Source organism: Triticum urartu, chromosome 3A (genome assembly GCF_056163025.1).
Source record: "Triticum urartu cultivar PI428250 chromosome 3A, HENAU_Tu73, whole genome shotgun sequence".
Lineage (NCBI taxonomy): Eukaryota > Viridiplantae > Streptophyta > Magnoliopsida > Poales > Poaceae > Triticum > Triticum urartu.
Window position 1 is genome coordinate 327,133,389 of NC_141875.1, and position 26,566 is coordinate 327,159,954.

A 26,566-nucleotide genomic window follows, 5' to 3' on the forward strand; every position below is an offset into this window, starting at 1 on the left:
GTCGATGAGTGGAGTAATAGTAGTAGATGCAGGCAGGAGTCGGTTTACTTGTCTCGGACATGATGCCTATATACATGATCATACCTAGATATTCTCATAACTATGCTCAATTCTATCAATTGCTCAACAGTAATTTGTTCACCCATCGTAGAATACTTATGCTCTCGAGAGAAGCCACTAGTGAAACCCATGGCCCCCGGGTCTATCTTTATCATATTAATCCCTTACTACTTAGTTATTTCCTTTGCTATTTACTTTGCCTTTATTTTACTTTGCATCTTTATCATAAAAATACCAAAAATATTATCTTATCATATCTATCAGATCTCACTCTCGTAAGTGGCCTTATAGGGATTGACAACCCCTATTTGCGTTGGTTGCGAGGATTTATTTATTTTGTACAGGTACGAGGGACTCGCGCGTAGCCTCCTACTGGATTGATACCTTGGTTCTCAAAAACTGAGGGAAATACTTACGCTACTTTGCTGCATCATCCCTTCCTCTTCGGGGAAAACCAACGCAGTGCTCAAGAGGTAGCAAGAAGGATTTATGGCGCCGTTGCCGGGGAGGTCTACGCAAAAGTCAACATACCAAGTACCCATCACATACCCTTATCTCCCGCATTACATTAATTGCCATTTGCCTCTCGTTTTCCTCTCCCCCACTTCACCCTTGTCGTTTTATTCGCCCTCTCTCTCTCTATCCTCCCTCTCCCTCTCTATTTGCCTCTTTTTGCCCGCTTGCTTTCTGTTTTCTTGTGTGTTAGTTTGTTTGCTTGTCGTTATGGCTAGTCCTTTACCTTCTGCCTCTATGTCTGAAATTGGGGAAACTATTGTCGATAATAATTCTGATGCTCCTACTAAAGAACCCACTGTCTCACATACAAAAAGATTCCGTGTTGGTAGTGGTAATATTATTGGAAAAGGAGTTATTCAAGATTTCTTTACTTATGCCGGTGCTTTACCTTTTATGGGTAGTTCTATCCTTCATTGAACTAGTAGTCTTGCGGACGCTATTGCCATGCTTGTAGTTGAACTTGAAAGACAATTCATGCACATTCATCCTTCCATACAAAGGATTTTTCTGGAATTTTCTAATATTGAGCATTCTTCTGTTAAGCGTGCCGCTACTATCTTTTTGGCTCATGAGTTTAGATTCATAATAAAAGAGCCAAAGAAATCTTTGCACATTATAGGGTGGACGCTTGCCGTCCTCCCATAGAGGCTATCCTCTTTGATCAAGAAGAAATAATGCGTTTTCAATCTCTAGACTATGTTGCTTTCAATGAAAATCTTAGAAAAAGGGTTCCTACCAATGTTTTAGTTGACAGAATCTCTGAACTTAATGATGATTTGGCTATTCGAAATAATGAACTAGGATATTCTCTTGAATATAGGCTCACAAAGTTTTGTCAAAAGAATGCTTATAATGATGAATTGGTTGTGCAATATGAAGGACCAAAGGAGGAACCTATACCTCCCAAGGTTGATCTTGGGGACTTTTGTCCCATTAAATTTAGCCCTTTTCATTACTTTTGCTTGCCTCAAAGAAAACTTGCCGCCGAACGTAGAGAATATGAGATGAGTTTTAATAATCTATCTTACTATTATGGCAATACCTAGATCTATTCTTGCTTATTATGCCTAGCTAGGGGCGTTAAACGATAGCGCTTGTTGGGAGGCAACCCAATTTTATTTTTATTCCTTGCTTTTTGATCATGTTTAGTAATAAATAATTTATCTACCCTCTGTTTTGTTTGTGTTTTTTGTGTTTAATTAGTGTTTGTGCCAAGTAGAACCGTTGGGCAGACTTGGGGAAAGTCTTGTTGAACTTGCTGTAAAAACAGAAACTTTAGCGCTCACGAGAACTACTGCCATTTTTATTTGGAAAGTGCTATTTAGTTAATTATTTTTGAATATGATTAATAGATAAATTCCTCACGTCCAGCAATTTATTTTAGAATTTTTGGGGTTCCAGATCTTGTGCTAGCTACAGATTACTACAGACTGTTCTGCTTTTGACAGATTCTGTTTTTTGTGTGTTGTTTGCTTATTTTGATGAATCCATGGCTAGTAAAATAGTTTATAAACCATATAGAAGTTGGAATACAGTAGGTATAACACCAATATAAATAAAGAATGAGTTCATTACAGTACCTTGAAGTGGTCTTTCATTTTCTTTCGCTAACGGAGCTCATGAGATTTTCTACTTTAAGTTTTGTGTTGTGAAGTTTTCAAGTTTTGGGTAAAGATTTGATGGATTGTGAAACAAGGAGTGGCAAGAGCCTAAGCTTGGGGATGCCCATGGAACCCCCAAGATAATCTAAGTACACCTAAAATCCAAAGCTTGGGGATGCCCCGGAAGGCATCCCCTCTTTCGTCTACTTCTATCGGTAACTTTACTTGGAGCTATATTTTTATTCGCCACATGATATGTGTTTTGCTTGGAGCGTCTTGTATTATTTGAGTCTTTGCTTGTTAGTTTACCACAATCATCCTTGCTGTACACACCTTTTGAGAGAGCCATATATAATTTGGAATTTGTTAGAATACTCTATGTGCTTCGCTTATATCTTTTGAGTTATATAATTTTGCTCTAGTGCTTCACTTATATCTTTTAGAGCACGGTGGTGGATTTGTTTTATAGAAACTATTGATCTCTCATGCTTCACTTAGATTATTTTGAGAGTCTTAATAGCATGGTAATTTGCTTTAAAATCCTAATATGCTTGGTACACAAGATTAATAATAGAACTTTCTTATGAGTGTGTTGAATACTATGATAAGTTTGATACTTGATAATTGTTTTGAGATATGGAGATGGTGATATTGAAGTCATGCTAGTTGAGTAGTTGTGAATTTGAGAAATACTTGTGTTAAAGTTTGTGATTCCCGTAGCATGCACGTATGGTGAACCGTTATGTGATGAAGTCGGAGCATGATTTATTTATTGATTGTCTTCCTTATGAGTGGCAGTCGGGGACGAGCGATGGTCTTTTCCTACCAATCTATCCCCCTAGGAGCATGCGCGTAATACTTTGCTTTGATAACTTGTAGATTTTTGCAATAAGTATATGAGTTCTTTATGACTAATGTTGAGTCCATGGATTATACACACTCTCACCCTTCCACCTTTGCTAGCCTCTCTAATACCGCGCACCTTTCGCCGGTATCATACACCCACCATATACCTTCCTCAAAACAGCCACCATACCTACCTATTATGGCATTTCCATAGCCATTCCGAGATATATTGCCATGCAACTTTCCACCGTTCCGTTTATTATGACACACTCCATCATTGTCATATTGCTTAGCATGATCATGTAGTTGACATCGTATTTGTGGCAAAGCCACCATTCATAATTGTTTCATACATGTCACTCATGAGTCATTGCATATCCTGGTACACCGCCGGAGGCATTCATATAGAGTCATATTTTGTTCTAAGTATCGAGTTGTAATTGTTGAGTTGTAAGAAAAATAAAAGTGTGATGATCATCATTATTAGAGCATTGTCCCAGTGAGGAAAGGATGATGGAGACTATGATTCCCCCACAAGTCGGGATGAGACTCCGGACGAAAAAAAAAAGAAAAGAGGCCATAAAAGAAAAAAAGAGAAAAGGCCCAAATAAAAAAATGAGAGAAAAAGAGATAAGGGACAATGTTACTATCCTTTTACCACACTTGTGCTTCGAAGTAGTTAGTAGAGAGTCTCTCATGTTATCACTTTCATATACTAGTGGGAATCTTTCATTATAGAACTTGGCTTGTATATTCCAATGATGGGCTTCCTCAAAATGCCCTAGGTCTTCATGAGCAAGCAAGTTGGATGCACACCCACTTAGTTTCTTTTTGAGCTTTCATATACTTATAGCTCTAGTGCATCCGTTGCATGGCAATCCCTACTCACTCACATTGATATCTATTGATGGGCATCTCCATAGCCCGTTGATACGCCTAGTTGATGTGAGACTATCTTCTCCCCTTTTGGTCTTCTCCACAACCACCACTCTATTCCACCTATAGTGCTATGTCCATGGCTCACGCTCATGTATTGCGTGAAGATTGAAAAAGTTTTGAGAATGTCAAAAGTATGAAACAATTGCTTGGCTTGTCATCGGGGGTGTGCATGATTTAAATATTTTGTGTGGTGAAGATAGAGCATAGCCAGACTATATGATTTTGTAGGGATAACTTTCTTTAGCCATGTTATTTTGAGAAGACATAATTGCTTTGTTAGTATGCTTGAAGTATTATTATTTTTATGTCAATATGAACTTTTGTCTTGAATCTTTTGGATCTGAATATTCATACCACAATTAATAAGAATTACATCAAAATTATGCCAAGTAGCACTCCGCATCAAAAATTCTGTTTTTATCATTTACCTACTCGAGGACGAGCAGGAATTAAGCTTGGGGATGCTTGATACGTCTCCAACGTATCTATAATTTTTGATTGCTCCATGCTATATTATCTACTGTTTTGGACATTATTGGGCTTTATTATCCACTTTTATATTATTTTTGGGACTAACCTATTAACCGGAGGCCCAGCCCAGAATTGCTGTTTTTGCCAGTTTTAGGGTTTTGAAGAAAAGGAATATCAAACGGAGTCCAAACGGAATGAAACCTTCTGCAACGTGATTTTTAGGAAGATTATGATCCGGGAGACTTGGACCCTACGTCAAGAAAAGAAACAGGAGGCCATGAGGTAGGGGGGCGCGCCTACCCCCCCCAGGCGTGCCCTCCACCCTCGTGGGCCCCCCGTTGCTCCACCGACGTACTCCTTCCTCCTATATATACCTACGTACCCCCAAACGATCAGATACGGAGCCAAAACCATAATTCCACCGCCATAACTTTCTGTATCCGCGAGATCCCATCTTGGGGCCTGTTCCGGAGCTCCGCCGGAGGGCGCATCGATCATGGAGGGCTTCTACATCAACACCATAGCCTCTCCGATGAAGGGTGAGTAGTTTACCTCAGACCTATGGGTCCATAGTTATTAGCTAGATGGCTTCTTCTCTCTTTTTGGATCTCAATACAATGTTCTCCCCCTCTCTTGTGGAGAACTATTCGATGTAATCTTCTTTTTGCGGTGTGTTTGTTGAGATCGATGAATTGTGGGTTTATGATCAAGTCTATCTATGAATAATATTTGAATCTTCTCTGAATTCTTTTATGTATGATTGGTTACCTTTGCAAGTCTCTTTGAATTATCAGTTTGGTTTGGCCTACTAGATTGATCTTTCTTGCAATGGGAGAAGTGCTTAGCTTTGGGTTCAATCTTGCGGAATCCTTTCCCAGTGACAGTAGGGGCAGCAAGGCACGTATTGTATTGTTTCCATCGAGGATAACAAGATGGGTTTTTCTTCATATTGCATGAGTCTATCCCTCTACATCATGTCATCTTGCTTAAGGCGTTACTCTGTTTTTAACTTAATACTCTAGATGCATGCTGGATAGCGGTCGATGAGTGGAGTAATAGTAGTAGATGCAGGCAAGAGTCGGTCTACTTGTCTCGGACGTGATGCCTATATACATGATCATACCTAGGTATTCTCATAACTATGCTCAATTCCGTCAATTGCTCAACAGTAATTTGTCCACCCACCATAGAATACTTATGCTCTTGAGAGAAGCCACTAGTGAAACCTATGGCCCTCGGGTCTATCTTTATCATATTAATCCCCTACTACTTAGTTATTTCCTTTGCTATTTACTTTGCCTTTATTTTACTTTGCATCTTTATCATAAAAATACCAAAAATATTATCTTATCATATCTATCAGATCTCACTCTCGTAAGTGGCCTTATAGGGATTGACAACCCCTATTTGCGTTGGTTCCAAGGATTTATTTGTTTTGTGCAGGTACGAGGGACTCGCGCGTAGCCTCCTACTGGATTGATACCTTGGTTCTCGAAAACTGAGGGAAATACTTACGCTACTTTGCTGCATCATCCCTTCCTCTTCGGGGAAAACCAACGCAGTGCTCAAGAGGTAGCAGCAGACACCTCTGTAATTTCCTCTTGTCTGACAGGCAGTACCCCTTGTAATCTCACTGTCTGCCCTTCATATTGGAACTGAATCCATTTGTTAGCCAAGTGACATTGCATGACACCCCATTGTTCCAACCAAGCCATACCCAATATAATGTCATGACCTCCTAAAGGTAGCACTTGCATAACATTAGTGAAGCTATGACCCTGCATCCACCAAGTTACTTTAGGTGCCACTTCAGTGCACTGAATAGTATGTCCATTAGCCACTTTGACTTGCATTGGATGCCATAATTTCTCAGTTTGGACAGCAATCTTGCTCAGTAAAGCCTGGTCGACAAACGTATGGGTGCTGCCTGAGTCCACTAAAATTAACACCACTTTGTTTCCCACTAAAGCTCTCAACTATATTGTTTTTGGATGAGCAGCACCTGACAATGATGTAGCTGAAATTGTTGCACACTGCTGATGGTCTCATTGTACTAAAGCATCAAGAACAACATCTGAGATTATCTCATGGGGATACACCAGTTCAGCTGCCTTGAGTTGAGCTCCAGGAGCCGGAGCCTGATTGCACATATGGCCAGGGGCAAGTTTCTCACCACATTTATAACACAACCCATTTGCTCTGCGATATTCCTTAAGTTGCTTGGCTTTCCACAATTCTCCAGTAGCCAAACTCGATTTGTTTTCAGGTTTTGCATATGATGTCTTAACGAAACTTGATTTGGTGGATTTCTATTGCAGTAGTAAACCCTCCTGTACTGATGCATATAGAGCTGCCAGTTGTACACTTGATAGGATTCGCAACTCCACTGCTGACCCGCGCTCCTCCTTGAGACCCCTGATAAACCTAGTAAAAAGGAATGTATCACTGATAGTGGGCTCATATAACTTGACTGTGTACACCAACTATAAGAACTGCTGCTTGTATTCCTCCACAGTAGTAGTCTGTTTGAGCATCATCAAGTCTTTCATCTTCTGCCGATATACATTCACATCAAACTCTTGCAAAATCGCTGTACAGAATTGGTCCCAAGTGTGCAGAGCACCTGTTTGCTTAAATGCTTGGTACCAGTGAGCGGCATTGTCTGTCAGATACAATGAGGCCGACGTAACCTTAAAACTATCGGGTATATTGTACAGCCTGAACAACGCCTCACACTTATCCAGCCAAATCCGCACATCAGACCCATCAAACCCAGGGAAATCCATCTTAGGCATCCACGGGCGCTATGTTGTATGTTCCTCTTCTACAGGTAGCATAGGTGGGGGAAATCCCGGGTTTGATCGGTACCTGAACTGGACGCGGCGGAGCACGGTTGGCGAAACCAGGGCCAGCCCCCAGTATGCCATCTGACACCTCCAAAGCCGTTGGCGACGAGCTCTCGCCCATCGCGTGCTGCTTTCCCGACTGAACCGCATGGAACTGCGTCTGTTGTACCTGCCCCAGTGTGTTGTAGGAGAGGTCGACCTTGACCTGAATCTGATCCAACCGCGCTGGCTGCTCGGAGATCTTTGCGTCGAGGGCATCGAGTTGCGCATAGATGACGTCCACCACTTCCCACTTGCTCTGGGCCGCTCGCAGCTCAGCGAACTCCTTAAGCATCCTCTCCTGGAACGCCTCCATCTCGTCCGCGATGAAGCGCGTCTACGGGTTGGGCTTGAAGGTCGTCGTCGTCGTGGATTTCCCCGAATCAACCCACCTCAGGTCAGGATTTATGCATATCGAACCCTAGGTTGATCCACTACCATCGCCTCAGATTTGCTGGGTACGAGACGGGAAAAAAATCGCAGCACGACGCGGCCGAGAGGATCGACGACTCTGATACCAGTCTGTCACGACCGTGGGTCGGACCGAGTCACCGGCGGTGAGGTAGCTACAAAGAGAGGCAAAGGACCGCAGCCATGGCGAGGAGAGAGGAAAGGTAGCTTGGGGGAGGATAAGAGCAGGGAGGACGATAGAGATAGGCGAGAGGCTCAGAAGGATTTCAATTCAAACTTGACGATCTACAGCGTCCCTCGCTTGCTTATAAACTGCAAGCTCACACACACTCCGACTCAGGCCCAAGGCCCATGACATACAACACGACCCAATAACACGAACCCACTTGACTCGTTCAAATCTTCCCGCTCACTACAGGGCTCCTGCGCCACTTCTCGCGCCAGCCAGCTCTTCCTGAGCCTGATGCCATCACCTCCGCACTTACAGCATAGAGCAGTAGCTAGGGCGGGGAAGTGAGGCGAGGAGGATGCCTGCCTATTGATGGTTACGTCGGAGATGGCCATGCCCAGGAGGAATAGGTTGTGGCGGCAGCGGCGGTGATTTGTGGAGAGCGGGAGGAGAAAGGGGATCGTGGGAGCTCTGCGGGAGAGTGCGGCCAGGGCTATGGATATGGTTAAATAGGATAATCTGATACGAGCAGAGGAGAGGAGCATGTGACGGTGAACAACGGGGGGAGAAGAGAGACCAACACGTACAAGATCACAATCAGGTAACGTACATAATCGCCGGTTACTGCGGTTTTCCTCCAAGAAACCTAGTCGCCACCATAGGAGAGTCGCTCCTTGATAACCCACAAGTATAGGGGATCGCAATAGTTTTCGAGGGTAGAGTATTCAACCCAAATTTATTGATTCGACACAAGGGGAGCCAAAGAATATTCTCAAGTATTAGTAGCTGAGTTGTCAATTCAACCACAACTAGAAACTTAATATCTGCAGCAAAGTATTTAGTAGCAAAGTAATATGATAATAGTGGTAACGATAGCAAAAGTAACGGTAGCAAAAGTAATATTTTTGGGTTTTGTAGTGATTGTAACAGTAGCAGCAGAAAAGTAAATAAGCGAAGAACAATATAGGAAAAGCTCGTAGGCATTGGATCGGTGATGGAGAATTATGCCGGATGCGATTGATCATGTAACAGTCATAACCTAGGGTGACACCGAACTAGCTCCAGTTCATCAATGTAATGTAGGCATGTATTCTGAATATAGTCATACGTGCTTATGGAAAAGAACTTGCATGGCATCTTTTGTCATAGCCTCCCGTGGCAGCGGGGTCCTATTGGAAACTAAGGGATATTAGGGCCTCCTTTAATAGAGTACCGGACCAAAGCATTAACACATAGTGAATACATGAACTCCTCAAACTACGGTCATCACCGGTAAGTATCCCGATTATTGTTACTTCGGGGTTAACGAATCATAACACATAATAGGTGACTATAGACTTGCAAGATAGGATCAAGAACTCTCATATATTGATGAAAACATAATAGGTTCAGATCTTAAATCATGGCACTCGGGCCCTAGTGACAAGCATTAAGCATAGCAAAGTCATAGCAACATCAATATCAGAACATAGTGGATACTAGGGATCAAACCCTAACAAAACTAACTCGATTACATGATAAATCTCATCCAACCCATCACCGTCCAGCAAGCCTATGATGGAATTACTCACACACGGCGGTGAGCATCATGAAATTGGTGATGGAGGAAGGTTGATGATGACGATGGCGAAGGATTCCCCTCTCCGGAGCCCTGAACGGACTCCAGATCAGCCCTCCCGAGAGAGTTTAGGGCTTGGCGGCGGCTCCGTATCGTAAAACGCGATGAATCCTTCTCTCTGATTTTTTTCTCCCTGAAAGTGAATATATGAAGTCAAGGTTGAGGTCGGTGGAGCATCAGGGGGCCCATGAGGCAGGGGGCGCGCCTAGGGGGTAGGGCGCGCCCCCACCCTTGTGGACAGGGTGTGAGCCCCCTGACGTGGTTCTTTCATCCGGTATTTTTTTATATATTCCAAAAATAATCTCCGTTGATTTTTGGGTCATTCTGAGAACTTCTATTTCTGCATAAAAATGACACCATGGCAATTATGCTGAAAACAGTGTCAGTCCGGGTTAGTTCCATTCAAATCATGCAAGTTAGAGTCCAAAACAAGGGCAAAAGTATTTGGAAAAGTAGATACGGCGGAGACGTATCAACTCCCCCAAGCTTAAACCTTTGCTTGTCCTCAAGCAATTCAGTTGATTAACTGAAAGCGATAAAGAAAAACTTTTACAAACTCGGTTTGCTCTTGTTGTTGTAAATATGTAAAGCCAACATTCAGGTTTTCAGCAAATATTATGAACTAACCACATTCACAATAACATTTAGGTCTCATGTTTACTCATATCAATGGCATAATCAACTAGCGAGCAATAATAATAAATCTCGGATGACAACACTTTCTCAAAATAATCATGATATGATATGACAAGATGGTATCTCGCTAGCCCTTTCTAAGACCACAAAACATAAATGCAGAGCACCTTTAAAGATCAAGGACTGACTAGACATTGTAATTCATGGTAAAAGAGATCCAGTCAAGTCATACTCAATGTAAACTAACAGTAATGGATGCAAATGACAGAGGTGCTCTCCAACTGGTGCTTTTTAATAAGAGGATGATGACTCAACATAAAAGTAAATTGATAGGCCCTTCGCAAAGGGAAGCAGGGATTTGTAGAGGTGCCAGAGCTCGGTTTTGAAATAGATATGAATAATATTTTGAGCGGTATACTTTCATTGTCAACATAACAACCGGGAGATCTCGATATCTTCCGTGCTACACACATTATAGGCGGTTCCCTAACAGAATGGTAAAGTTTATACTCCCCCTCCACCAACATGCATCAATCCATGGCTTGCTCGAGACAACGACTGCCTCCAACTAACAAGAGTCCCGGGGGAGTTTTGTTTGCAGTTATTTTGATTTGATTTGCATAAAGCATGGGACTGGGCATCCCAGTGACCAACCATTTTCTCGTGAGTGAGGAGCGTGTTGGGGATCGTTGCAGAAATTTAAAATTTTCTACGCATCACCAAGATCAATCTATGGAGAAACTAGCAACAAGAGAGAGAGAGAGAGGAGTGCATCTTCATACCCTTGAAGATCGCGACACGGAAGCATTACAAGAACGCGGATGAGGGAGTCGTACTCGTGGCAATTCAGATCACGGTTGATTCCGATCCAAGCACCGAACAACGGCGCCTCCGCGTTCAACACACATGCAACTCGATGATGTCTCCCACGCCTTGATCCATCAAGGAGAGAGGGAGAGGTTGGGGAAGACTCCGTCCAGCAGCAGCACGGCGGCGTGTTGGTGTTGGAGCTGCGTGGTACTCCGGCAGGGCTTCGCCAAGCGTCGCGGGAGGAGGAGGTGTTGGGGAGGGGAGGGTTGCGCCTTGGATGTGGTGCGGCTGCCCTCCCACCTCCCCTCTATTTATAGGGGCAAGGGAGAGGGGGGCGGCCCCCTCCAGATGGATCTAGAGGGGGGGGGGGGCGGCCAAGGGGGGAGGCTTGCCCCCCAAGCCAAGGGGGCGCCCCCTTTAGGGTTCCCCCAAACCCTAGGCGCATGGGCCCTTGGGGGTTTGGTGCCCAGCCCACCTAGGGGCTGGTTCCCCCTCCATATTCAGCCCATAGGGCCCTCCGGGGCAGGTGGAACCTCCCGGTAGACCCCCGGAACCCTTTCGGTGGTCCCGGTACAATACCGATAAACCCCCAAACACTTCCGACGACCGAATAAGGACTTCCCATATATAAATCTTTGTCTCCGGACCATTCCGGAACTCCTCGTTACATCCAGGATCTCATCTGGAACTCCGAACAACATTCGGTAACCACGTACAAACTTTCCCTATAACCCTAGCATCATCGAACCTTAAGTGTGTAGACCCTATGGGTTCAGGAATCATGCAGACATGACCGAGACATCTCTCCAGCCAATAACCAACAGCGGGATCTGGATACCCATGTTGGCTCCCACATGTTCCACGATGATCTCATCGGATGAACCACGATGTCGAGGATTCAATCAATCCCGTATACGATTCCCTTTGTCTACCGGTATAGCACTTGCCCGAAATTCGATCGTCGGTATACCGATACCTTGTTCAATCTCGTTACGGCAAGTCTCTTTACTCATTCCGTAACACATCATCCCGTGACCAACCCCTTAGTCACATTGAGCTCATTACGATGATGTCTTACCGAGTGGGCCCAGAGATACCTCTCCGTCATACGGAGTGACAAATCCCAGTCTCGATTTGTACCAACCCAACAGACACTTTCGGAGATACCCGTAGTGCACATTTATAGCCACCCAGTTACGTTGTGACATTTGGCACACCCAAAGCATTCCTATATTATCCGGGAGTTGCACAATCTCATGGTCTAAGTAAAAGATACTTGACATTAGAAACGCTTTAGCAGACGAACTACACGATCTTGTGCTATGCTTAGGATTGGGCCTTGTCCATCACATCGTCCTCCTAATGATGTGATCCCATTATTAACGACATCCAATGTCCATGGTCAGGAAACCATAACCATCTATTGATCAACGAGCTAGTCAAATAGAGGCTCACTAGGGACATGTTGTGGTCTATGTATTCACACATGTATTACAATTTCCGGATAACACAATTATAGCATGAACAATAGACAATTATCATGAACAAGGAAATATAATAATAACCATTTTATTATTGCCTCTAGGGCATATTTCCAACAGAGCGGAGTCCACTCCTCTTGAGAATAACCCGCCTAGCATGGAAGATACAGACATCCCTAGTTGATACATGAGCTATTCGAGCAAACAAAACAGAATGTTTATTTGAAGGTTTGGAGTTTGGCACATACAAATTTACTTGGAACGGCAGGTAGATACCGTATATAGGTAGGTATGGTGGACTCATATGTAACAACTTTGGGGTTTATGGAATTGGATGCATAAGCAGTATTCCCGCTTAGTACAAGTGAAGGCTAGAAAAAGACTGGGAAGCGACCAGCTAGAGAGCGATAACAGTCATGAACATGCATTAAAATTAATCAACACCGAATGCAAGCATGAGTAGGATATAATTCACCATGAACATAAATATCGTAGAGGCTATGTTGATTTTGTTTCAACTACATGTGTGAACATGTGCCAAGTCAAGCCACTCGAGTCATTCAAAAGAGGATACCACCCTATCATACCACATCACAACCATTTTAATAGCATGTTGGCACGCAAGGTAAACCATTATAAGCTCCTAGCTAATTAAGCATGGCATAAGCAACTACAATCTCTAATTGTCATTGCAAACATGTTTCTTTCATAATATGCTGAATCAGGAATGATGAACTAATCATATTTACAAAAACAAGAGAGGTCGAGTTCATACCAGCATTTATCATCTCAATAAGTTCATCATATAATCATCATTATTGCCTTTCACTTGCACGACCGAATAGTATGGGTAATAATAATAGTGCACGTGCATTGGACTAAGTTGGAATCTGCAAGCATTCAATTCAAGAGAGAAGACAAGGTAATATGGACTCTTTGTTAGATCAACAATAATGCATATGAGAGCCACTCAACATTTTCATTATGGTCTTCTCCTCTCGGCCCCCAAAGAACAAGAAAAGAAATAAAACTATTTACACGGGAAAGCTCCCAACAAGCAAAAGAAGAATGAGAAATCTTTTTGGGTTTTCTTTTAGTTAGTACTACTACATGCATGGAAAGTAAACTAGCTAAAATCTACAAGTATTTTTTTTGTTTTTCTTAAGGTTTTTCAACACACAAGAAGAAAGCATAAAAAGGGAAATAAACTAGCGTGGATATTACAATGAAAAAGTATGAGCACCGACAACTAGCATGAGTGTGTGAACATGAATGTAATGTCGGTGAGAGATACGTACTCCCCCAAGCTTAGGCTTTTGGCCTAAGTTGGTCTATGGCCACGGCTGGCCTGGCGGATATCCAAAGTTATAGTTGGGGTCGTACTGAGAAGGATCCCCCTGGTTATAACATATCTCCCCTTTGCCTGAAAGTCAAAAGAAGTAGGAGCAGGGAGAGCGGCGTGATAGGTGCGTCATCTGTCAAAGATTAGTCGGTACTAGAGGAACTGATCATTCCTCTCAACAAACTGATGACGAACCATAACATCATAATCTAGATAAGAAGGAGGCAACTCAATATCATCTCCACGTATGGGTATCTCAAGAAAGTTAGCTATACGAGTTGCATAAATTCCACCAAATAAATCTCCATGAATACGATTATTATGCAACCTACGTGCAACAATAGCCCCCAAGTTGTATTGTTTATCTCCTAAAACAGCGCTCCTAAGAACGCTAAGATCAGGTACTCATACGTCTCCAACGTATCTATAATTTTTGATTGCTCCATGCTATATTACCTACTGTTTTGGACTATATTGGGCTTTATTTTCCACTTTTATATTATTTTTGGGACTAACCTATTAACCGGAAGCCCAGCCCAGAATTGCTGTTTTTTTTGCCTATTTCAGTGTTTCGGAGAAACAAAATATCAAACGGAGTCCAAACGGAATGAAACCTTCGGGAACGTGATTTTCTCATCAGATAAGACCCAGGAGACTTGGACCCTCCATCAAGAAAGCCATGAGGCGGTCACGAGGGTGGAGGGTGCGCCCCCCTAGGGCGCGCCCCCTGCCTCGTGGGCCCCTCGAAGCTCCACCGACGTACTCCTTCCTCCTATATATACCTACGTACCCCCAAATGATTAGGTACGGAGCCAAAAACCTAATTCCACCGCCGCAACTTTTTGTATCCACGAGATCCCATCTTGGATCCTGTTCCGGAGCTCCGCCGGAGGAGGCATCGATCACGGAGGGCTTCTACATCATCATCCAAGCCCCTCCGATGAAGTGTGAGTAGTTTACTTCAGACCTACGGGTCCATAGTTAGTAGCTAGATGGCTTCTTCTCTCTTTTTGGATCTCAATACAATGTTCTCCCCCTCTCTCGTGGAGATCTATTCGATGTAATCTTCTTTTTGCGGTGTGTTTGTTGAGACCGATGAATTGTGGGTTTATGATCAAGTCTATCTATGAATAATATTTGAATCTTCTCTGAATTCTTTTATGTATGATTGGTTATCTTTGCAAGTCTCTTTGAATTATCAGTTTGGTTTGGCCTACTAGATTGGTTGTTCTTGCCATGGGAGAAGTGCTCAGCTTTGGGTTTGATGTTGCGGTGTCCTTTCCCAGTGACAGAAGGGGAAGCAAGGCACGTATTGTATTGTTGCCATCGAGGATAACAAGATGGGTTTTTTTATCATATTGCATGAAACTATCCTTCTACATCATGTCATCTTGCTTAAGGCGTTACTCTGTTTTTAACTTAATACTCTAGATGCATGCTGGATAGCGGTCGATGAGTGGAGTAATAGTAGTAGATGTAGGCAGGAGTCGGTCTACCTGTCTTGGACGTGATGCCTATATACATGATCATACCTAGATATTTCTCATAACTATGCTCAATTCTGTCAATTGCTCAACAGTAATTTGTTCACCCACCGTAGAATACTTATGCTCTTGAGAGAAGCCACTAGTGAAACCTATGGCCCCGGGTCTCTTTCTCATCATATTAATCTCCATCACTTTATTATTGCTTTGCTTTTACTTTGCCTCTTAATTTTCACTTTGCATCTCTATACCAAAAATACCAAAAATATTATTTATCATCTCTATCAGATCTCACTTTCGTAAGTGACCATGAAGGGATTGACAATCCCTAAGCGCATTGGTTGCGTTGAGCTATTGTTTTTGTGTAGGTACGAGGGACTCGCGCATAGCCTCCTACTGGATTGATACCTTGGTTCTCAAAAACTGAGGGAAATACTTACACTACTTTGCTGCATCATCCTCTCCTCTTCGGGGAAATCCAACACAGTGCTCAAGAGGTAGCAGGTACACACATGTGACATGATTCATCTTTACCATTTATGCACCTCCCTATGAAGAGAGCAAAATAATGTATAGCAGGAAAATGAATGCTCCCTATGGTGGCTTGTGTTACATCTCTAGATTCCCCCACTGTAATACTAGCAAGAAAATCTCTAAATTTAGATTTGTGAGGTTCACTAACATTACCCCACCGTGGGAGTTTACAAGCAGTGTTAAAATCTTCTAAGTCCATGGTATAAGATTTATCATAAAGATCAAATAGGACAACACAGTTTGAGAATTGTGTTTTATTCGCCCTCTCTCTCTCTCTCTATCTCTCTCCTCACTCTCTATTTGCCTCTTTTGCCGGTTGCATTTTGTTTGCTCGTGTGTTGGACTGCTTGTTTGTCACGATGGCTCAAGATAATACCAAATTGTGTGACTTCATCAATACCAACAATAATGATTTCCTTAGCACTCCGATTGCTCCTCTTACCGATGCTGAATCTTGTGAAATTAATGCTGCTTTGCTGAATCTTGTCATGAAAGATCCGTTCTCCGGCCTTCCTAGTGAAGATGCCGCTACCCATCTTAATAGCTTCGTTGATTTGTGTGACATGCAAAAGACGAAAGATGTCGATAATGATATTGTTAAATTGAAGCTATTTCCTTTTTCGCTTAGAGATCGTGCTAAAGCTTGGTTTTCATCTTTGCCTAAAAATAGTATTGATTCATGGAACAAGTGCAAAGATGCTTTTATCTCTAAATATTTTCCTCCCGCTAAGATCATCTCTCTTAGAAACGATATTATGAATTTTAAGCAACTTGATCATGAACATGTTGCACAAGCTTGGGAGAGAATGAAATTAATGATACGTAATTGCCCTACTCATGGTTTGAATTTGTGGATGATTATACAAAAAATTTATGCCGGATTGAATTTTGCTTCTAGAAATCTTTTAGATTCGGCCGCGGGAGGCACTTTTATGGAAATCACTTTAGGAGATGCTACTAAACTCCTAGATAATATTATGGTTAATTATTCTCAATGGGACACTGAAAGATCCACTAATAAAAAGTGCATGCGATAGAAGAAATTAATGTTTTGAGTGGAAAGATGGATGAACTTATGAAATTATTTGCTACTAAGAGTGTTTCATCTGATCCTAATTATATGCCTTTGTCTACTTTGATTGAGAATAATAATGAATCTATGGATGTGAATTTTGTTGGTAGGAATAATTTTGGTAACAACGCGTATAGAGGAAATTTCAACTCTAGGCCTTATCCTAGTAATCCCTCTAATAATTATGGTAATTCCTACAACAATTCTTATGGAAATTATAATAATACGCCCTCTGATTTTGAATCTAATATTAAAGAATTTATTTCTTCGCAAAAGAATTTTAATGCTATGATTGAAGAAAAATTGCTTAAGATTGATGATTTGGCTAGGAACGTTGATAGAATTTCTCTTGATGTTTGATTCTTTAAAGCTTAGATCTATTCCTCCTAAGCATGATATCAATGAGTCTCTCAAAGCCATGAGAATTTCCATTGATGAGTGCAAGGAAAGAACCGCTAGGACGCGTGCTATGAAAGATGCCTTTATTAAAGCGTGTTCTTCCAATTCCTATGAAAATAAAGATGAAGATCTAAAAGTTATTGATGTGTACCCTATTAAATCTTTGTTTTGAAATATTAATCTTGATAATTATGGGACTGAATATGATCCACCTTTACCTAGAAGGCTTTCTGAAAATTTGGAGTATTTAGATCTTGATGGTGAAATTGATAAAAGTGGGATTAAAAGAAATAAAACCCTAGATGATGCTAAACCCACTATATTGGATTTCAAGGAATTTAATTATGAAAATTGCCCTTTAATTGATTGTATTTCCTTGTTGCAATCCGTGCTAAATTCTCCTCATGCTTATAGTCAAAATAAAGCCTTTACCGAACATATCGTTGATGCCTTGATGCAACCTTATGAAGAAAAACTTGAGTTGAAAGTTTCTATCCCTAGAAAACTTTATGATGAGTGGGAACCTACTATTAAAATTAAAATGAAAGATTATGAGTTTTGTGCTTTGTGTGATTTGGGTGCTAGTGTCTCTACTATTTCCAAAACTTTGTGTGATTTGCTAGATTTCCGTGATTTTAATGATTGCTCTCTAAACTTGCATCTTGCGGATTCCACTATTAAGAAACCTATGGGAAGAATTAATTATGTTATTATTGTTGCAAATAGGAATTATGTGCCCGTAGATTTTATCGTTCTTGATATAGGTTGCAATCCTTCTTGCCCTATTATTCTCGGTAGACCTTTCCTTAGAGCGGTTGGTGCAATTATTGATATGAAGGAAGGGAATATTAGATTTCAATTTCCATTAAAAAATGGCATGGAACACTTCCCTAGAAAGAAAATAAAATTACCATATGAATCTATCATGAGAGCCACTTATGGATTGCCTACCAAAGATGGCAATACCTAGATCTATTCTTGCTTGTTATGCCTAGCTAGGGGCGTTATACGATAGCGCTTATTGGGAGGCAACCCAAATTTATTTTTATTCCTTGATTTTTTATCCTGTTTAGTAATAAATAAATTGTTTAGACTCTGTTTTGGTTGTGTTTTTTTGTGTTTAATTAGTTTTTGTGCCAAGTAGAACCGTTGGGAAGACTTGGGGAAAGTCTTGTTGAACTTGCTGTAAAAAACAGAAACTTTAGCGCTCACGAGAACTGCTGTCATTTTTATTTGGAGAGTGCTATTTAGTTAATTCTTTTTGAAGATGATTAATAGATAAATTACTCACGTCCATAATTTGTTTTAGAATTTTTGGGGTTTCAGATCTTGCTCTAGCTACATATTGCTACAGACTGTTCTGTTTTTGACAGATTCTATTTTTCGTGTGTTGTTTGCTTATTTTGATGAATCTATGGCTAGTAAAATAGTTCATAAACCATAGATAAGTTGGAATAAATTAGGTTTAACACCAATATAAATAAAGAATGAGTTCATTACAGTACCTTGAAGTGGTCTTTTGTTTTCTTTCGCTAACGGAGCTCACGAGATTTTCTACTTTAAGTTTTGTGTTGTGAAGTTTTCAAGTTTTGGGTAAAGATTTGATGGATTATGGAACAAGGAGTGGCAAGAGCCTAAGATTGGGGATGCCCATGGCACCCCCAAGATAATCTAAGGACACCTAAAAGCCAAAGCTTGGGGGTGCCCCGGAAGGCATCCCCTCTTTCGTCTACTTCTATCGGTAACTTTACTTGGAGCTATATTTTTATTCACCACATGATATGTGTTTTGCTTGGAGCGTCTTTTATGATTTGAGTCTTTGCTTTTTAGTCTACCACAATCATCCTTGCTGTACACACCTTTTGAGAGAGCCATACATAATTTGGAATTTGATAGAATACTCTATGTGCTTCACTTATATCTTTTCAGCTCTATAGTTTTACTCTAGTGCTTCACTTATATCTTTTGAGTTTTATAGTTTTGCTCTAGTGCTTCACTTATATATTTTAGAGCACGGTGGTGGATTTGTTTTATAGAAACTATTGATCTCTCATGCTTCACTTAGATTATTTTGAGAGTCTTAATAGCATGGTAATTTGTTTAATAATAATATGCTTGGTATTTAAGATTTGTAAAACTTTCTTTTGAGTGCGTTGAATACTAAGAAAAAAATTGATAATTGATAATTGTTTTGAGATATGAGGATGGTGATATTAGAGTCATGCTAGTTGAGTAGTTGTGAATTTGAGAAATGCTTGTGTTAAAGTTTGTGATTCCCGTAGCATGCACGTATGGTGAACCGTTATGTGATGAAGTCGGAGCATGATTTATTTATTGATTGTCTTCCTTATGAGTGGCGGTTGGGGACGAGCGATGGTCTTTTCCTACCAATCTATCCCCTAGGAGCATGCACGTAATACTTTGCTTTGATAACTTAATACTCTAGATGCATGCTGGATAGCGGACAATGAGTGGAGTAATAGTAGTAGATGCAGGCAGGAGTTGGTCTACTTGTATCGGACGTGATGCCTATATACATGATCATACCTAGATATTCTCATAACTATGCTCAATTCTGTCAATTTCTCAACAATAATTTGTTCACCCACCGTAGAATACTTATGCTCTTGAGAGAAGCCACTAGTGAAACCTATGGTCCCCGGGTCTCTTTCTCATCATATTAATCTCCATCACTTTATTATTGCTTTGCTTTTACTCTGCCTTTTACTTTTCACTTTGCATCTCTATACCAAAAATACCAAAAATATTATTTATCATCTCTATCAGATCTCACTTTCACAAGTGACCGTGAAGGGATTGACAACCCCTAAGCGCGTTGGTTGCGTTGAGCTATTGTTTTTGTGTAGGTACGAGGGACTCACGCGTAGCCTCCTACTGGATTGATACCTTGGTTCTCAAAAAATGAGGGAAATACTTATGCTACTTTGCTGCATCATCCTCTCCTCTTCGGGGAAATCCAACGCAGTGCTCAAGAGGTAGCAGGTACACACATGTGACATGCTTCATCTTTACCGTTTATGCACCTTCCTATGAAGAGAGCAAAATAATGTATAGCAGGAAAATGAATGCTTCCTATGGTGGCTTGTGTTACATCTCTAGATTCCCCCAGTGTAATATTAGCAAGAAAATCTCTAAATTTAGATTTGTGAGGTTCACTAACATTACCCCACCGTGGGAGTTTACAAGCAGTGTTAAAATCTTCTAAGTCCATGGTATAAGATTTATCATAAAGATCGAACAGGACAGTTTGAGAATTGCGTGATGATGAAAATTTAAACCTTATCACAAATGAATCAATTAAATTGAGGTATTGACGGCACTTATCTGCCTTGAAGCTCTCAAGATCGGCATTACGCACATATGCTTCAAATTCCCCCTTGATTCCTGCTCGAACCATGAAGTCCTCTGACGGGCATTCACAAGGCCGCACTTGAGCATCCCTTGGTGGTTCCTCGTTCGCATCGCGTATTACGGGTCTAGGTCCTTGCTTCCTTGAAGAACCACCTTGGTACATTTTCCTAAACATATTTCTTCCTCTAAAAAATTCTGAAATTTTTAGTAACTCAAAAAAGTGAACCAAACTCAACAAAATTGATAGCAACTACTCCTACAAGTGCCTAGAGGCAATATCATGCATTAAAACTACTTTTGACCATATAAATTTGACATGCAAGCTCAAGAATAGGGTCACCTAAGCAGCAAAAATTTACAATGAATAAAGCACTAGAACAAAAACTAATTGAACCATTGGAGGAGTCACATACCAAAGAACAATCTCCCAAAGCAGTTTTGTGAATGGAGCTTTGAGCTAGGAGATCGAAAATGGCGGCAAGATGAGCTAGAACTCGTGCTTGAGCTGGTTGGTGATTTTTTGGGAGGAAGAAGGAGTGTGTGGTAGCTGGAATAAGTGGAGGGGAGCCACCATGGGCCCACGAGGCAGGGGGCGCACCGAGGGGGTGGGGGCGCGCCCTGGACCCTCGTGGCCAGGTGTTTGCTCCCCCTGGTGTGTTCTTAGTGCCAGATATTCTCAAATATTATAGAAAAAAGTCATATTTAATTTTCAGGGCATTTGGAGAACTTTTATTTTCGGGGTATTTTTTATTGCATTGATAATTCAGAAAACAGACAGAAAATACTAATTTTGCTTTATTTAATATAAATAACAAAAAGTAAAAAAAAGGGTACATAGAGTTGTGTTTTCTAAATTCATCCATAGCATGCTCATCAAAAGGAATCCACTAACAAGGTTGATCAGGTCTTGTTATCAAACTCATTTCGAATAACATGAAACCGGAGAATTTTCGAATAACACTAGGTTACCTCGACGGGGATATGCATGTCCCCAACAATAAGAATATCATATTTCTTCTTGACAGTAGGAAGAGGAAATTCAAAACCTCCAATAGTGATTGTTGAAATTTTTCCAATAGAATTGATACTGTGAACTTGAGGTTGTTTCCTCGGAAAGTGTACCGTATGCTCATTATCATTAACATGAAAAGTGACATTGGCTTTGGCGCAATCAATAACAGCCCTTGCAGTATTCAAAAAGAGTCTTCCAAGAATAATAGACGTACTATCGTCCTCGGGAATATCAAGAATAACAAAGTTTGTTAAAATAGTAACGTTTGCAACCACAACAGGCACATCCTCACAAATACTGACAGGTATATGTTCGCACACGAACACGTCACAGTGTACCTCCAACCCCGAGTGTGATGCACCGCAGCTCGCGTCGAAGGAGACCCGTCCGAAAGCGCGGTACGCAAGCAATCCGGCGGACGCTTTTGTAGACCCGAAACCCCACACGCCCGGGAGGGACCCCGTCAGGGCGCGCGACAGCTATGGGCTGCCCTAGGTCGACCTGATCGCCCCTAGGGCCTCGAGGTTCGCCGCCCTGCAACAAGAAGAACAGACGAAGAACGAGGAAGAAGAAGAACTAGGGTTAAGGAGAAAGATAAAAGATAAAAACTGGTCAATGATTTGATCGATTGTGTGTTGTTTAATCGGCCGTCACCCCTTAGATATATAAGAGGCGGCTAGACTTCCCATGCAAGGAAAAGGCTTAAATTCACGTCCAAAACCCTAATCGAATTCAGATTGGTTTTGCCCGAACTTTCCAAAACGGTTTGATTTAAACTGGCTGCACCTTACGGGTCCTTTTTGTGGTGGTAAACGATCGCGGATGGAAACGAGCCCAAAAGCAATCTCGACCGTTTCGACAAGATGAACAACTTTCATGTTGAACATTTTTCGATTTGAGGCCATCTTCTGGGCCAAAACGGTCACACAGAACACCTGTTCGCTCGCGCTACCCGTCAGACCTATGTGTGGTGGGGCGCGCCACATCTCGCCTCGTGACAGGGCTGCACTCCGATAGCTCTAACTTTTGCATACGAACTCGGATTGGGATGATTTTTACATCAAAATCGACCGTTTCGACGAGGTGAAGACAATTCGTGTTGATAATTTTTCCATATGAGGATATCTTAATTGGGTTTCAAGCCATTCTTTAATCTGATGTCAACATGAGCATCTCTGAAGTTGTCATAACTTTTGCATCCGAACTCCGTTTTAGACCATCTTCATATTCATCTTGATCTTCTCGAAGAGAGCCATCTCATAGTGAATTTCAATATTAAGTTTGAATTACTCTTGACATAGCTTCAAGCCACTCTTTATAAACATGCCACTTTTGAGCGTCAACACATGCCCCCCTGTTTTTCGGCAAAGCTAGCGTGCCGAAAAATAACTTGTACCAAGTTTGTTCTAAGGACGATGTCAACACTCCATTGGCCATTTATATGTCCTTAGGACGATAAGTATATATCGACCATGTCTTGTGTGAACTTTCTGATGCAAACTTGGGTGAAACCTTCTCAGCTTCATTAACAATCCGGTGATAGAGTACCATAGATATGTATCTCAAGGTCATCCTCCGAACCATATTGTTCACCCTTTTGCTAGGATTTTGTAGATAATCAACAATACTTTCTCCAATCCTTACTTTCTCCTGCATAAAAATTTCATTAGTGTCCGAAGCTATGGACTTCGGTTCGGCCTTACCTATATTGACGAGACCAAGCATCGGCTATTGAGAGAAATGCAATACAACATGATTAACATAGTAGCCGGATGTTTGCTATGCCAATTCTTTCGAATTGTCATGTTTAAATATATGAACATTTTTAAAGCAAACCAAGGTAAATTTTGCATCTAGACATACCCCAAGATAAACTATGAGTGATTTGTCAAAATATTGATAAACCCTGGATATTTGTTGCACTACTCATAACGAATCACCGAAAGCCTCAGTATGTATAGCACCTATAGCAAGTAAAAGACTCAATCCGAATAACAATGCATATTCGGCTTTCATTAATCGTGCATAAAAATATTCTAAGAGGCATGGGGCTTAAAAAACAGTACCATAAAGAAATATATAAACAACACCAACACTTTGACCATTGCTACGAATTGAACCATCAAAACATAATCTCCATAGTACTAGAAAGACAAGGCTAGTATCAACATTATGCATGTCATTAATCCGATGTTTAGTAATAAAATCAGCTATGATTTGGTCTCTTATAGATCTCAGAGATGCATAAGCCAAATCATATCCAAACAAAGTATAAGCCCACTAGCCAATTCTGCAACTATGAATTGACCTATGCAGCATATATTCAATGACATCGGTCACTATGTACCAACTCCATTCAATCATAATATAGGCATACATATAAATTTCCATGAGCATGTACCTTGTCTCGCTCTCCAATCAAACTAAGGACGGTGTTAGGATACTACACCCGCCATGTATTGACATACTCTTAGGACGATAGATAAATATCGACCATTACCATGTAAACTTCATCCAAAACACATACAGCCGAAATAAACAAATGAAATGACAAATCAAGTATTTCGGCCCTTTGGATCAACAACAAACTTGTAGCTAATCAAATGTATAGTGACTTGGTAATACCCTTTCATGACATAAGAAATTATATTACATCCATGTATTAAAATAAGCCCATTGAGGGTTACCAATCATACCTGATGACGAATTCCATGGCATAGGCGTTAATGGCATAGTTGAAGAATATGGATAATGTGTAGACCAACGATGTTGAAACCTTCGGCTTGGTCCTTTATAGTTTTCACTCTTTTCCTTCTTCACCTTTGCCGCACTTCTTGTAATGGAAGCTTGCACATAATTCTTATTTTGAGCACTTCCTTTGGGAACCCATGCCATGTTCCTTTCTTCAAGTTATTGTGCACTAAGTTTTTGTAATTTCTTCTTTTGCCAATACGATAAGCTGAGCAGGCATCTCGGCTATGATTCTGTTTTGACCAATGGCAATTCCTTTTTTGCCTTGTGCACTCTCAACTTTTTTCTTTAGATTTGGCACTTCGACCCTCAATAGTTGGTTGCTTTGTCTCATTGTCTTTAGTAGCCAATGTCAACACATTAATTGGCTCTTTTTCATTTGAGATCAAATCTAAAGTTGCACTCTTACGAACGAAACGGTCTTTAACATGTGATTGTTCAAATGTCGATCTTCTCGGAGTTGCATAATATTGGTGAGATGGTCTAAAATAAGATGGAGAATGTGCCTTTGTATCATACCTGTCCCACGAGGAATATGGATCTATATGAGCATAGGGAGGCATCCACGGCATTGGCATTGGCGGCCCAAAATAAGGATATGAATATGTTGCATTAAAATTCTCACTTTGCCAATACCGATCCTCATATTTACGCCTTGGGGGTGATATTGGTTTCTTTGCATGATTTGGCCGATAAGCATTCTTCTCTTCAATCTTCTTTTTATATTTATCCAATAGTTCAGCGAAGGTGATTTTTGATCTCTTACACTTGCGCTTATTTTGGCCTTTGTTTTCTTTTGGTTTGCTTTCATCGATCATTGGATTTTCTTGCTGCCCCCCCAGTCCTTGGTGTCTCCATTGTAGCTTCGATGGAATTCTCTCCCTTAAGATTATGTTCATTATGCTCTTCAACAACTTCTTTACTTGAAAGCTTGATCCCATCACCTGCAGTTTTTACCTTCTCTTTAAATGGATCGGCTTGAAGCAGCCGATGCAAAAACTTTTTGCCACCGGGACCAATCGGAATAGACTGGTAATCTCTTGGTATTTCAACAAACTTCAATCGTCCTTTTTCAATGGCCGATTTAACTATTTGACGAAACATGTTGCAATCCTCAAAATTATGCTTGGACAAATCATGCAACCTACAATACATTAGTCCTTGGATTGATGGCTTAACATGGTGATCAAGAATTGTAATGTAATTATTTTTCAGCAACAAATCAAATATTTGATCACACATGCTTGAATTGAAGGTATACTTCTTGTTTTCTAGCCGATCGTGTTGTGAGAACGGCTTTGGAGTTAAGCAAACGAATGGTTCAGATTTTGCATCACCCCATTCGGCTATGCATTGTGTTTTGCACTCTATCTCCGATGTCTTTGGATAAGAAACTATACTGGCATCGGTTTTCTCAGAAGATTTTAACCTTGGCTTTAAATTTCTGAAACGAAAATAGCTAGAACATACATGTCTCAATTGAGACCCAGTGTAAGCCAAGTAAGAAATAAGCAGAGCTACCCAATTAGATATGAGCTTTAGATAAAGCAATGGGGAAAGCCTTGGCTGCAATAATTTTTCGCAATCGGTCTTTCTGAATGGTGCAATATGTTGACCGATATGCTTTGTGACAATCTGATTGCTAACAGATAAATTACCCTTCTTCATTGGTCTCTCAATATTTCTTATGAAGATTTTTCTAATATATGCATCAACAACTAAGTCATGACCAAATCTGAAAATAGGTAAATTAATTGCTAGACATACGTCTTCAAATATGTTGGGAGAGCATGATGGTGGTGTGACTTGAAGAATATCTTGCTCCGCCTTCGGATAGCTCCCCAGCGCCTTGTCATCATCTTTCTCTTGATTTCGTGCATCATTAGTTTGAAGAACTTCGTCCACCAAACTTTCTTCAGCCACTTGTTCTTGTTCTTGAAGCTCATCAATTTCTATGGCACGAAACTCATAGGGAAGGAAGTAGGTTCCATTAACCCAACCGTCCGCACGGCCACAACGGATCCGTTCACATGCCAAGGCGCGGTAGTGGCGGGCCCCACCCGTCGGCCTGTCCCGTCGCGCGCGTGGGTGGGCAGACTGGCTCAGCCACGTGGCGCCTCGCGACGGGTCCACAACGGGCGGCAACCTGGAGGCTTA